Here is a 13,965-nt window from a genome sequence, read left to right as displayed (position 1 = left end):
AAATGAGTAAAAATTATAAGAATAATAGCAAATGGGCTGTACACGCCACATATTTCGAGGCTGACTTGTTTACGCAAGGCTTTGTTAGTGAACACACGATTCTAGCAGCAGTGACTGTTGGATGTCCATCCAACGGCCGATGTGCTTCTTCAATCTCTGATCTTCCTGCTCCAGCCGCGTAAACTAGCGCCGGCGGGACTGCCTGCTCCCTCCTCTTGTGGCCCGCTGTGATGGCGCGTAGGCTTCCCCGGCCCACCCTACTCCCTCCGCTGGCCTGGCCGCACGAATCAACTGCCTCCTTATTACGCGAAAAAAATGATTCCTCCCACTGACATCTTGGGCGCACCAGTTGGGAGGCTGGCCTGAGGGCCTACTAAGTTGACGCGTACGCAGGGCTTTACAACTTAGTCAACAAACGATTCTAGCAGCAGTAACCGTTGGATTTGAATCGAACGGTCCTGCTGCTTCTTCAATCGCTGCTCTTCTTGCACTAGCTGCCCAAACCAGCGCCGAGGAGACCGCCTGCTCCTGCCTCCAGTGGCCGGCTGTGCTGCCGTTGAGGCCTCATCGCCCCCTACTACTCCCACCGCTAGCCAGGCCCTGCGGCGACGGCAGCCTCACACCGCAGCCGAACCAATGAACCCTCGTACTCCTCTCCGCATGGGCATCCACCGCCGCGTCTTCCCCGGCTCCGCGTCGTCCCCTTCCTAAGCCTCGCTGTCGTCCACCGCCTTGGTGCTCTCGGCGCGGCGTGGTCAACGACATTCCATCGGAAGAGTACTGTACGTGGAGAGGCTGACAGCTGGGTCCACGGCCACAGCCCAGTTTTTTTGTGATTTTCCAAGTAAGTCGCTTTGTCAGGCCTGTTGGGTTGCAAATCTTTCAAGACGAGGAGAGCTTTCATTCGGCTGGCCGAGAAAATGGCCCATCAGTAATGAGAAATGGGCTGTACATTTTTAAAACACATCAAACCGGCAATTAGTTTCAAATATCTTTTTTTTCATTTTGAGATTTTAAATTACATTAATTTTTATGCGTGGAGAATTTTTTGGATTTTATATTGATATACATTTATTTTTAAAATCAGTTTGAATGTGAGTCGAAATTTCGGGATTAAAAATAGTTCAGACCGCACCGAAATATGCAAAATTTCGTATAATTTTTTAACCGTGGCCACAATATGGGCTGTAATGCTAACAAAAAGAATATGGGCTCCAAAAAAACCTTAATAATTAGCAAATGGGCTGAATTATTAGAAATAATGGCAGATGGGCTGTATGCTGTTTTCCACAGATTTGAGGCTTTCCTAAAAAAAATGTTGACGCACAAGCAGTGACTGTTGGATGGCCATCCAACGGCCGTCGTGCTTCTTCAATCTCTGCTCTTCCTGCTCCAGCCGCTCAAACAAGCGCCGGCGGGACTGCCTGCTCCCTCCTCCCCGCAGCCGGCTCTGTTGCCGCGCAGGCCTTACCGCCCCACCGTACTCCCATCGCTGGCCTAGCCATCCCTCTACTCACCCACACCTGCTATTATTCTCCGGCGACGGCAGACGAACCAGTAAACCCTCGTCCAGTCATACTCCCCTCCACGTGGGAAACAACTGCCGAGTCTTCCCTGCCTCCGTGTCGTTCCCTTCCTAGGCCTCGCCGTCGTCCACCGCCCTGGTGCTCTCGGCGCGGCCTGGTCAACGTGGTCAACGACCGACATGCATCTGAAGTGGACTGTACGTGGAGAGGCAGACAGCTGGGTCCACGACCGCACGCAAGGAAATGCCTCCTTATTACGTGCAAAATAATGATTCCTCTACCTGACATCAGGGACCCACCGAAAGGGCCTCTGTATTTCGCGAAAAAATGTTACCGCCGCTGACAGCTCAGACCCACCAGCTATATCTTCGCACCCAAGGAAGTGCCTCCTTAGTACGCACAAAAAAAATGAATACTCCCCCTGTTAGGTGGGACCCAGTATAGTGGCAGGCTAACTTGTGGGCCTACTAAGTTGACGGGGACGGAGGGCTTTGTCAACTTAGTCAATATGCACGATTCTAGCTCCAGTGACCGTACGATGTCCATCCAACGGTCGTAGTGCTTCTTCAACCTCTGGTCTTCTTGCTCCAGCCGCCCAAACCAGCGCCGGTCGTGCCTCGTGCTCCTGCGTCCCGTGGCCGGTTGCGATGCGGCGGAGGCCTCACCGCCCCTACTACTCCCATCGCTGCCCAGGCCATCCCTCTACTCACCCACACCCCCTGTTATTCTGCGGCGACGGCAGCCTCACACCGCAGCGAACCAGTGAACCCTCGTACTCCTCTACGCGTGGGCATCCACTGCCGCGTCTTCCCCGGCTCCGCGTCGTCCCCTTCCTAGGCCTCGCCGTCGTCCACCGCCCTGGTGCTCTCGGCGCGGCGTGGTCAACATGGTCAAGGAACGGCTTCCATCGGACGTGGACTATACGAGGAGAGGCTGACAGGTGGGTCCACGGCCGCAGCAAGGAAGTGCCACCTTATTACGTGCAAAATAATTATTCCTCCACCTGACAGAGGGGACCCACCGGACGGGCCACCATATTTCGCGAAAAAAACGTTTCCCCCTGACTGCTGGGACCCACCAGCTACATCTTGGCACGCAAGGAAGTGCCTGACAGTCGGGACCCACCTGGTTGAAGCGTACGTAGCGTTGTCATTCTGGTCGCGAACGTGTACGTACATATATACTGGTGGATGTAGAGGCGCGCACGTGTCGTAGTAGAGGCGCGCACGTAGCATGTACACGTACGTACAGCGGCCAGGGTGCAAGAAAGAAAATATGGCCACGTATGTGTACATACGGGCAGGATCTCGAACGCCTACTCGCGCATATGTATGGCCAGGGCTCGTGTACATGGCTGGGTCGGAACGGAGAAACAGCGTCGTCATCGTGTTCATGGGGAGGCAACGGAATGCGTCATGTTCATGGGGAGGCAACGGAATGCGTCATGTTCATGGGGAGGCAACAAAATGCGTCGTGTTCATCGGGAGGCAACGGAACGCGTGGGAGCCAACCGGCTCGGTCGGAACGGAATGCGTGGTCGTGTTCATCGGGAGGGCTTGGACGGAACAGGCGATGGAAACGAGGCCTGGCGTACCGCAAAACGGAGGAAACGGACCTCCTACGTTCGGAACGGGGTCCTGTTGATCGGGAGGGGTGTGGCGTACCGCAAAACGTAGGAAACGGACCTCCTACGGTCGAAACAGGGGTCCTGTTGATCGGGAGGGGTGTGTCGTACTGCAAAACGGACGAAACGGACCTCCTACGGTCGAAACGAGGGTCCTGTTGATCGGGAGGGGTGTGGCGTACCGCAAAACGGACGAAACGGACCTCCTACGGTCGAAACAGGGGTCCTGTTGATCGGGAGGGGTGTGGCGTACCGCAAAACGGACGAAACGGACCTCCTACGGTCGAAACAGGGGTCCTGTTCATCAGGAGGGGTGTGGCGTACCGCAAAATGGGACTCCACGGGATACTGTTCATCTCCACCGTCGACCTCCTCCAGCCTCCACGGGCTCCTGTTCACCCAGCCTCCACCGCGCGCTACTCCACCGGCTACTGTTCAACCACCCCTCCACGGGCACCCCTCCACCATCTACTGTTCATCCAGCCCTCCACACCACGGGGACCTGTTCAACCACCCCTCCACGGGCACCCCTCCACCGTCTACTGTTCATCCAGCCCTCCACCACACCACGGGGTCCTGTTCATCCAGAGGCAACGCCACCGCTCACTGTTCATCCAACCCCCCTCCCCCGCAACGCTCACTGTTCATCCAATCGATCGGCTTCAGTTAGCAGCAGTATCGATCGGGTTCAGTTAACAGCCATCGATTGATCGCTCAGGTTCAGTAATGCGTAGCCTGCAGTGCAATCGCTCGGGTTCAGTTAGAGCCCAATGCCTCGCTCGGGTTCAGTTAGAGCCAACGCCTCGCACACACGCGCGTACGTGTACGAGAGAAATGCGCATCGCTCGGCCCCTGACCTCCCACCGTAACCGGGAACTCCCCGAAATTTTCCTCCCCCTCGCTTCTACCACGGTTTTTTCTGTCATGGACGCCCCAAAGAATGTCATGCAGCCGCGTCTCCGGCCCGCCCAGGACGAAAAGCCCATTTTCTGTCATGATTTTTGTCATAGAAGTAGGAGCCCACCACATCTATGATGATACCGGGTTTTGTCACAATTATCGTCATAGAAGTGTCATATGTATGACAGAAAAAAATTTCGTTCGGCCCAAAATGTCACGGACGTGTCTTTTTTTTGTAGTGTTACCGGGCGCTGGATGACCACTTCTTCGTACGACGTGTACATGGTGGATACAACTAAAGAGAACAATGGTGATAACGAGAAGGATCCGGTCGAGGATAAACCTCCTAAGATACAGCCAAAACGCCGACGTCAGCGGCGTTGCTCTAAATCACGTGGTGGAAAAGATAGCGATACCGGCATGAGAGAAAACAATACTCCGGACGATGCCGAAGACAAGGAATACCCCGTTGAGCCAACCTCCGAACAGGACGAACGGGAGGACGGGCGAGTCAGCCCTGATGAACAGGCCGTAAATGAAGACTCAGAGGACAGTAATTATCTTCCACTCTCCGAGGATGAGGTGAGCCTCGGCAATGAGGATTTCATCGTGCCCGAGGAACCTCTCGAGCAGGAGCGCTTTAAGCGCCGGCTAATAGCCACTGCGAGGAGCCTGAAAAAGAAGCAGCAGCAGCTTCAAGCTGATCAAGACCTGCTCAACGACAGATGGACTAATGTCCTGGAGCTGAGGAATACGGCCTCGATCGCCCAACCAAGTTACCCAAAGCGCAAATTGTTACCCCAATTCGATGACGAGGCATTGGAGCCCGTACCATCAGCGCGTAATGTGGCTGACCGACCACCACGTGGCCGGGATAAAGCGGCAGCTCAAGCCGAACACCAGCCCGTCCTACCTCACCGTAAAGGCAGAGATAAAACAACTTGGGGTTATACATATGACCTGCGGCAGGACCTAAAGAACAGAACAGGTCAGACCAGATCGATCAACGGATCGCGGGGGCGTGCCCTGACGCGCGACGATGGCCATTTGGCCGGACGTGACAAACATAACCACGCCCGGGCCGAAAATCGCAGACAGACTACATCCGAACTACACCGCGACTTGGCCCGATACAAAGGCGCCGCACACCCCGTCTGCTTCATCGACGAAGTAATGGAGCATGAATTCCCAGAAGGGCTTAAACCCGTAAATATCGAATCAGATGATGGAACAACAGATCCCGCGGTATGGATTGAGGATTTTCTTCTCCATATTCATATGCCCGCGGTGATGACCTTCACGCCATCAAATACCTCCCGCTAAAACTCAAAGGGCCAGCTCGGCACTGGTTAAACAGTCTGCCTGAAAACTCTATTGGCAGCTGGGAGGACTTGGAAGACGCCTTCTGCGACAACTTCCAAGGTACATATGTATGACCTCCAGATGCTGACGACTTAAGTCACATAGTTCAACAACCCAGAGAGTCAGCCAGGAAATTCTGGACTAGGTTCCTAACTAAAAAGAACCAGATCGTCGACTGTCCGGATGCCGAAGCCCTAGTGGCCTTTAAGCATAGCATGCACGACGAATGGCTCACACGTCACCTCGGCGAAGAAAAGCCAAAGTCAATGGCAGCCCTCACGACAGTCATGACCCGTTTTTGTGCGGGCGAGGATAGTTGGCTAGCCCGTAGCAATAACACTGCAAGCGAAGCTGGCACCTCTGAGACCAAAAATAGCAACGGCAAGCCCCGACGCAACAGACACAAGCGTCGAAGCAACGGTGACAATACCGACGACACGACGGTCAACGCCGGATTCAGTGCCTCCTAGACCGGCCAACGGAAGAAGCCATATAAAAGAAATAATCTGGGCCCATCCAGCTTGGACCGCATACTTGATCATCCATGCCAGATCCATGGCACCCCAGACAAACCAGCCAATCATACCAACAGAGACTATTGGGTTTTTAAACAGGTCAGCAAATTAAATGCCGAGAACAGGTCGAACCTGCGGAACCGTCTTACTAATGCTGCTGCTCGAGAGTTGGACTGTCTGTTGTTGTTGTTGCAGGATTTCCAGCAGGTCGACCGTCCAGACGAGCGGTCCCTCACGCATGGGCTTGCTTTCTCTGCCAAGCATGCTTACTCTTCCATTCTTGCTGATGACTCCTTCGATCCCCACCATGATTTTGTTTGGGCCTCTAAGGTTCCGATCAAAGTCAAGATTTTCGCTTGGCTTCTCCTCCGCGATCGGCTGAATACGAAGGCCAACATATTTCACAAAAATGTGGCTCAATCCGCAGTGTGCCCTCGATGTCAAGACCCATATGAGGATGCTCTTCACCTCATCTCCACCTGCTCCTATGCTACACAAGTTTGGTCCAGCATGGGTCTGTCTGCTCCCACATCTCTCACTGCTCTTCCCCAACACCCACCGATTCAGGGCCTCAACCCCAACATCTGGCCATCGGTGGCCCTCACCATAACTTGGAAGCTCTGGAACTCAAGAAATGCTCTCGTGTTCAAGAACGCGGACCACTCTCACAGATTAATGCTAAGAAATATTGTAGCAGACTTCTCTCTCTGGGTTTTCCGGTTAAAAAAAATGAGGACAGGGCTTCGGCTAGACAGTGGCTAAATTTTCTCTCCTCTGCAATTCCCTCCAGCTGAACTTGTAACAATAACTTGCCTGTATTCCCCTGAACCCTTTGAGTGGTAATATATTCAGGTGGGGAAGCTCTCCCCCCCAGTGACCGTTCAAAAAAAATGCCGAGAACAAGGAGAAGGGGTCGCAAAGCAAGGACGATGACGAGGAGTCCCATCCACCGAACACAGGGGGACAGAAAAAGTCCCCCCCCCCCCAAGTTAAAATAGTGAACATGATATACGCTACCCATATCCCCAAGAGGGAGCGCAAACGCGTGCTCAGGGAAGTCTACGCGATGGAGCCAGTTTCCCCAAAGTTCAACCCATGGTCCTCCTGCCCGATCACTTTCGATCGCAGGGACCATCCGACCAGTATCCGTCATGGCGGTTCAGCCGCACTGGTCGTTGACCCAATCATTGATGGATTCCATCTCACGCGAGTCCTCATGGATGGTGGCAGCAGCCTGAACCTGCTCTATCAGGATACAGTATGCAAAATGGGCATTAATCCCTCAAGGATCAAGCCCACAAAGACTACCTTTAAAGGAGTCATACCAGGTTTAGAGGCCTGCTGTACGGGCTCAATCACACTAGAGGTTGTCTTCGGATCCCCGGACAACTTCCGAAGCGAAGAGTTGATCTTCGATATCGTCCCCTTCCGTAGTGGCTATCACGCACTGCTGGGACGAACCACATTTGCTCCATTCAAATCGGTGCCACACTATGCTTATCTCAAGCTCAAGATGCCCGGACCACGCGGCGTCATAACAGTCAATGGAAACACGGAACGCTCCCTCCGTATCGAGGAGCACACCGCTGCTTTAGCAGCAGAAGTATAGAGCGGCCTTTTCAAGTAGAACCTTAATTCGGTGGCCGAGCTCTCGGATACTGTCAAACGAGTCCGAACTACTCTACAGCAGGACAGCCCAGCTCGTCAAGAGCTGGACTAGCAATTTGGCCTCCGTCCCAGTCCCGACCAAGTGGCGGCGTTCGTACCGCGCGTACATAACTACGCACTCAAAATACCATGGGCATAGACGGAGGCATAACTAGATTGTGATCCATAATACGGCTCGACCTCCCCTGGACACAGATACTTTCACTTTTTCCTTTTTATCCTTTTCATGTTTCTTTTCCACAGGCCTTTCCTGACGGCCTGATCACCGGTCCTTTCGAACGGATAGATACACCAAGATGGCAAGAAGCACTGACGTATAAGGGAATTTCTAGGTGGTCTCTTTAACGATCACTCTACCTGTTTTTAGGACCCGCACGCAGCTCTCCCTTGGTTGTGGTATATTAAATAGCCTTGTTGCTTATTGCACTACTTGTACAAATACGCTTTGACGTATTAATCAAACTATAATGGAAACAGTTTGTGGCCCAACTTCTGCGGCACTAGCGTACTACCTTTTTTTGATAATCTTATCAAATCGCACCCTTACACTTTGGTACGCTTTAATCCGCCAGGGGCTTCATTGCGCCCCATAATACGGCAACAAAGTCTGAACACTTTTTACAGTATAGTTCAGCACACCGAATTTAGCATTATATGCATTGGCTCCGAATCATGTCTTTGGTCAATAGTTGGGTTGCCCGGCTCGTGTGCCTACTACCTTATGTTCCGCTATATCGGCTAGGGTAGTAAAGGGAGAACTACTGCGATTGTGTCCTGGTTTATCCGGATGAGCACCTCAATAGAGAAAGTCGAAAACTGACTATCATGATGCGGCGTGAGCCGGTCAGCTCTTCGGAGGTTTCAAATCTTTACCAATTTTTCCGCATTACGCGATGGATCGGTTCTTACCCGATCAGGTGCTTACAGCACCCTAGTTTGGATACTAGAGGCTGCGCCTAAATTTTTATTGTCAAACTCCTATGGCTAAGTGAGGGTGATAAAGCCACGTAGTCCGATTGCCTGGTTCGTTGCGCTAAACACCTGCTTCAAGGACCAAACAATTGGATCAAGAGTGTTTAGATTCCATCCTGAACACCCCCGTACTACCTACGTGGGGGCTGAAGCCGACGACTGGCCAACTCTCAGATTTCATAAAAACGGCCGCACAGGAGGTAAAATTTTAACAAGCATTATATTACATAATCGACTTTGTTTCATAATACAGGGCGAGATAATATGAATGTATCCATTCAAAGATCACATCTTTCGCACACTGCTCCGCCACAATGCGGGATCCCTCCAGGACATTGTCAAAATACAGCTCGGGCGTGCGGTTCTCCTTGCCCTCGGGCGGTCCCTTGGTCGCGAGCTTGGCGGCGTTCATCTTCGCCCACTGCACCTTAATACGGGCGAAGGCCATCCGCGCACCCTCGATGCATACCGATCACTTGATAACGTCAAGACAGGGGTAGGCATTGACCAACCGCTTCACGAGCCCGAAGTAGCTGCTGGGTATAGCTTCTGCAGGCCACAGCCGGATTATTAAATCCTTCATGGCTAGTTCGGCCACCCTATGCAGTTCGACTAGCTGTTTTAGCTGGTTGCTAAAGGGCACTGGATGTTCTGGCGCAAGGTATTGCGACCAAAACAGCTTCTCCGTTGAGCTCCCCTCTTCGGCTCGGAAGAATTCCGCAGCGTCAGAAACACTGCATGGCAAATCCACAAACGCACCTGGAGAACTCCAAATCCGTGTTAGTAAGAGGTACCTCTTCTTCACATATTTGCTCTGCATAATGAAGGCCTTACCCGCCACAATCTTCTTGGCCTCTTGAATCTCCTGGAGAGCGCCCTGGGCATCAACCCGGGCATCTTGTGCGCTTTGGCGAGCCTTGGCGAGTTCGGTCTCTCGAGCCGAAATATCGCGCTCCAAGGACTCGCATTTCTTCACGGCATCCTGGAGCTCTTGCTGGACCTCACCGACCCTGGCCTCGTGCTTTTCGCGGGCGGCTTGTTCCTTGGCAGCTCTCTCCTCGGCCTCGGCCAGCGCCTTTTTAAGGGCCTCGACCTCGGTCACCGCTCCTACAAATATCATGGCACTATGGTCAATACAAATCATTTATTCTTTCTGATACACAGAAGGTCATTGCATACCTTGTTTGTCTTCTAGCTGCTTTCTCACGCGGCCGAGCTCTTCCTCGGCCCGCTCCAGACTCTGCTTCAGTCCGGAAACCTCAGCAGTATGAGAGGCCGCAGCCAGTAACGACGCCTTCTTATTCACATTGACTCATCTGGTTAATCTCCTGCGAAACTTTTTTGATCCACTGTCCGGCTTTTCTTTTCGAAAACCGGACAGTGTCTCAGGGGCTACTGTCTATACTGTGACATTTTTTTACATAATTGTGTTGCTTACCTCAAAGCCTATTAGAAGGCTTGTGCAGGCTTCGGTCAGTCTGCTCTTCGCAAACTGAATCCTCTCAACCACCGTACCCATAAGGGTACGGTGTTCCTAAAAAATGGAAGCACTTCGTAGCGCTTCCATCAGAGTGTTCGGCGCCTCTAGCTGGACAGAGGTCACCGGCGGAATAGGCGCACCTCCTCCTTTCGAAGGAGGCTGCTTGTCGGGTTCCGGAGCCGCTTAGGCCTCTGGGACCGTATTCGGCTGGGGTCTGAACTGAATATGGCCCCCATCACCAGTCTCCATGGGGATTTGCTCCCCCATGTGTTCGGCGGCCGAGGTTTCACCCTCTGGCACCGCCCTGGCGGCCTCCTGCGTCTCCCCCTGGCCTGGGATCCTTCGGGACAACACCTCGGTGTCATCCATGGCCCTGGGAGAGGAGGCCGCTGGAAGGGACCCGCTGTCCATCACCTTCGGGTCCAGCGAATTCCCCGAAGATGAGGATCGCTCGAGGTCGGAACGGGCTGGACTGCAAGTGCATGACTCAACACGTAAAAATATGAACTAAATAGGCTGAATACATGAATGTGTCTGGGTCTTTGGGTACTCATGATTCGCATGGGGCTTATCTCGGGGGCGCAGCTCTGGGCTGCTATCGATGTCCCACGCGGAGTTATCCGTGCGGGAGAGCTCCCTTTCTTGGACGCCTCTGTCTCCAGATTTGTGGAGGCCACCCTCTTCTTCCTTCCCCCCTCAGGGGGGAGTTGCTTTCTTCCTCCTCCTCCTCGTCGTCTTCGGCGGCGGAGGAGTGAGTCTCGGTGTCTTCGGACGTCACGTACGAAGCGCCCTTGCGGCGGAGGCCACTTCTGGCCTCCTTGGCCTTCTTCTCCGGCGCCTGGTAAGGCGCCGGGACCAGCATCTTCGTCAGAAGCGGGATGGCTGGTTCCTCGGGCAGCAGAGCCGGACACGGAATCCGCTCCGCCTTCTTTGTCCAGCCCTGAAAAAATAAATAGTGAGGTTTAGGTATCTTCCCTGAATAAGCAAGTAAAGGATACACCTTGAAACACGAAAGACTTACTGCTACCTCTTGAGCACTGCGTTGGTTTTCCCTTGAAGAGGAAAGGGTGATGCAACAAAGTAGCGTAAGTATTTCCCTTAGTTTTTGAGAACCAAGGTATCAATCCAGTAGGAGGCCACGCACGAGTCCCTCGCACCTACACAAACAAATAAATCCTCGCAACCAACGCGATAAGGGGTTCACTACAGGAAACAGCTACTTTGCCGTCTGCCACGGCGGACGGCAAAGGCTCAAAAGGTGGACGGCAAAGACCTTTGCCGTCAGCCGCGGACGGCAAAAGGCTCCGGCAAAGAAGGCTACGGTAAACAGCTGCTTTGCCGTCTGCTTCCTGGAGGCGGACGGCAAAGGCTCTTTGCCGTCTGCGGCGGACGGCAAAGAGGGCGGACGGCAATAATTGCGCTGTCAGTCCGTTAAGTGGCTAACGGCAGACCTTTGCCGTCCGCCGCAGACGGCAAAATTTCTCTGGTCTTTGCCGTCCGCCTTATGATGTCATCTACACGTCACTAGATGGCAGGTTCTTTGCCGTCTGCCACTGATGGCAAAGTGCAGGTTCTTTGCCGTCTGCCACGGACGGCACAGTCTTTGCCGTCTGCCACTGTAGGCAAACTGACCAAATGGGTCAGCTCCCAGGAAGCACAGTTGGCTGCCACGTGGCTTCTTTGCCGTCCGCGGCAGACGGCAAAGAGCTCTTTGCCGTCGGTGGCAGACGGCAAAGAGCCTGCATATTGGCGGTTTTTTCTGTTTTTTATTAAATCCCACAATTTGCACAGAAAATATATATGACATATATAGATATATTTCCATATCACATATCCAGCACATAAGTTTCATATCACATATCACATATCACATCAGCTTCATCCATACACATTGTTCATACATAAGCAAGTTCCATCCATACACATTGTTCCTCCTCGTATCCCTCCTCACACCTGTAGAATGTTTTCAATCAAATGAGACAATATTGATTAGTACAATTAATAACTAGCTAGTTGAAGATTTTGAAATGTGTAAAGGAGAAATTACCCAGAACGTCCTGATCACCATGTCTGCCCTCGTGTCGCACACGACACCGTCGATAATGACATCCGGCGGGGCCGGGGCAGCCACGTAGTGCTCCCAGCTCAACCCAAGCTCTGGAAGCCGACCCTCACCAGGCAACGTGACAAACCCCGGGAAGTTTCGCCGGCAAAGAACTCCAAGGACGGAGTTGGGCCGGCGGACACTATGATGGTGGTCCCAACCCCTGCAGCATGACAAGGCCAACGCATTAGTTATTTCAAGAAACGTGAATGCAGAAGGTACAAAAATATTAAATGCACTTACGTACCTCTCCCCATCAGGGAAGATCAACCACCTCTGCTCGCGGGTCGCCGGCACGGACGGGAGCCGTGTAGCACCACGCTGGTAGACGGTGCCACCCTCCTCCTCAAGATCAGTCGGCTCCCCGCCATCATCAGCATGGCCACTCGGCTCCTCGGGCTGATCCGGCCAGGTACCCCATCCGGACGTGTGCTCCTCCGGGGTCTCATGGGCCGAACTCGCGTGGGCCGAAGGCCAGTCGACCCGAGGCTCGTGGGCCCAAGACCCGTGGACCGGAGGCTCGTGGACCGGAGTCCGTGTAGCCTCCTCCTCGGACGAGTCCACCCTAGCAGTCACGTGCTCGGGTGAAACAGCTGGGGTGGCGGCGAGGAAGGTGCCCTAGCAGTCACCCTACCTCCTCTCCCGCGACCACGTGCCCCACCTCCTCTCTTCCTACCTCGTCCCCTGCTGGGCACCGTGGTCGACGAAGAAGGGCCCGGCGGTGTGGACATACTGTCCAGCAACGCTCGGCGGAGAGGTACGTCTGGAATCGAAGACCTCAGACCACGAGCCGACGAAGAAGGGGCCTTGGCGCGCTCCCGACCAGCGCCCACCATCTTTCAACACCTGCCATGACAAACAGTAAACGAAATTAGTACAACATAAAAAAAAAGACCGACATGAATAATAATATGTGTATCACTTAAGTGTATCATCATCAAGTACAACATTAAAAAATTTAATACCTGACACTACTAATAATCTCGATCAGTATCATCAATAAATGCATAATCATCATCATCACTATAATCAATGACGGGCTCATAGGGTTCAGTGGCATCAACATGTGCAAGGCCACCTTGACGTAATCGGTCAAGCAATGACAGGTCATCCGCAGCAGTAACCTCTTCTTGTTCCGGCTCTTCTTGTTCCTCCTCTGGGGTGATGTCGGATTCACTGTCGCTGTCTACTTCAATGTTTTGGGGTGAAGTATAGCGGTTCTTGAAACGCTTTTTGGAAAGACGTGTCTCTTGGAAGAATTCTCCTTCATATGTGTCTGGGTTAATGTGAGGTTCATAATCCTCTTCCTTTGGGGGAGATAGTCTAGCACGTGGCGGCACTTCATAAACGACATCCCAACCTTTTAGATATGGATTAGTTTGGCAGGCCCACGGTAGATAGAATACTTGGGTCGCCTGTTGAGCCGTAATATAGACATCAGGAACATCTAAATGGGTGCTTTGGTTGATTTCAACTAGCCCTATATGTTCATGAGTCCTTCTAGTCTCCTTCGGCTGAAACCAATAACATTTGAAGACTACGACATTCGGTGGGTTTTCACCATAGAATAGAAGTTCATAAATTGCTTCAACTCTCCCATAATACTCGGTACCTCCTTCGCCGATAGCAGATACACAACAATTTGTAGACTTTCGGTCGGCCATAGATAGCTCTTTGCCATAGGTACGAAAGCGATACCCGTTGATGTCGTATTTGTCAAATGAACGGACCTTATAGTCAAAACCATTAGCCACTTGTCTCAATTCGGCGTCCATAGACTCTGAATTAGCCTACAAGTTTAATATGAAAGGATT

Source organism: Aegilops tauschii, chromosome 5 (genome assembly GCF_002575655.3).
Source record: "Aegilops tauschii subsp. strangulata cultivar AL8/78 chromosome 5, Aet v6.0, whole genome shotgun sequence".
In the NCBI taxonomy this organism is placed as follows: Eukaryota; Viridiplantae; Streptophyta; class Magnoliopsida; order Poales; family Poaceae; genus Aegilops; species Aegilops tauschii.
This window is presented reverse-complemented; position numbering follows the sequence as displayed.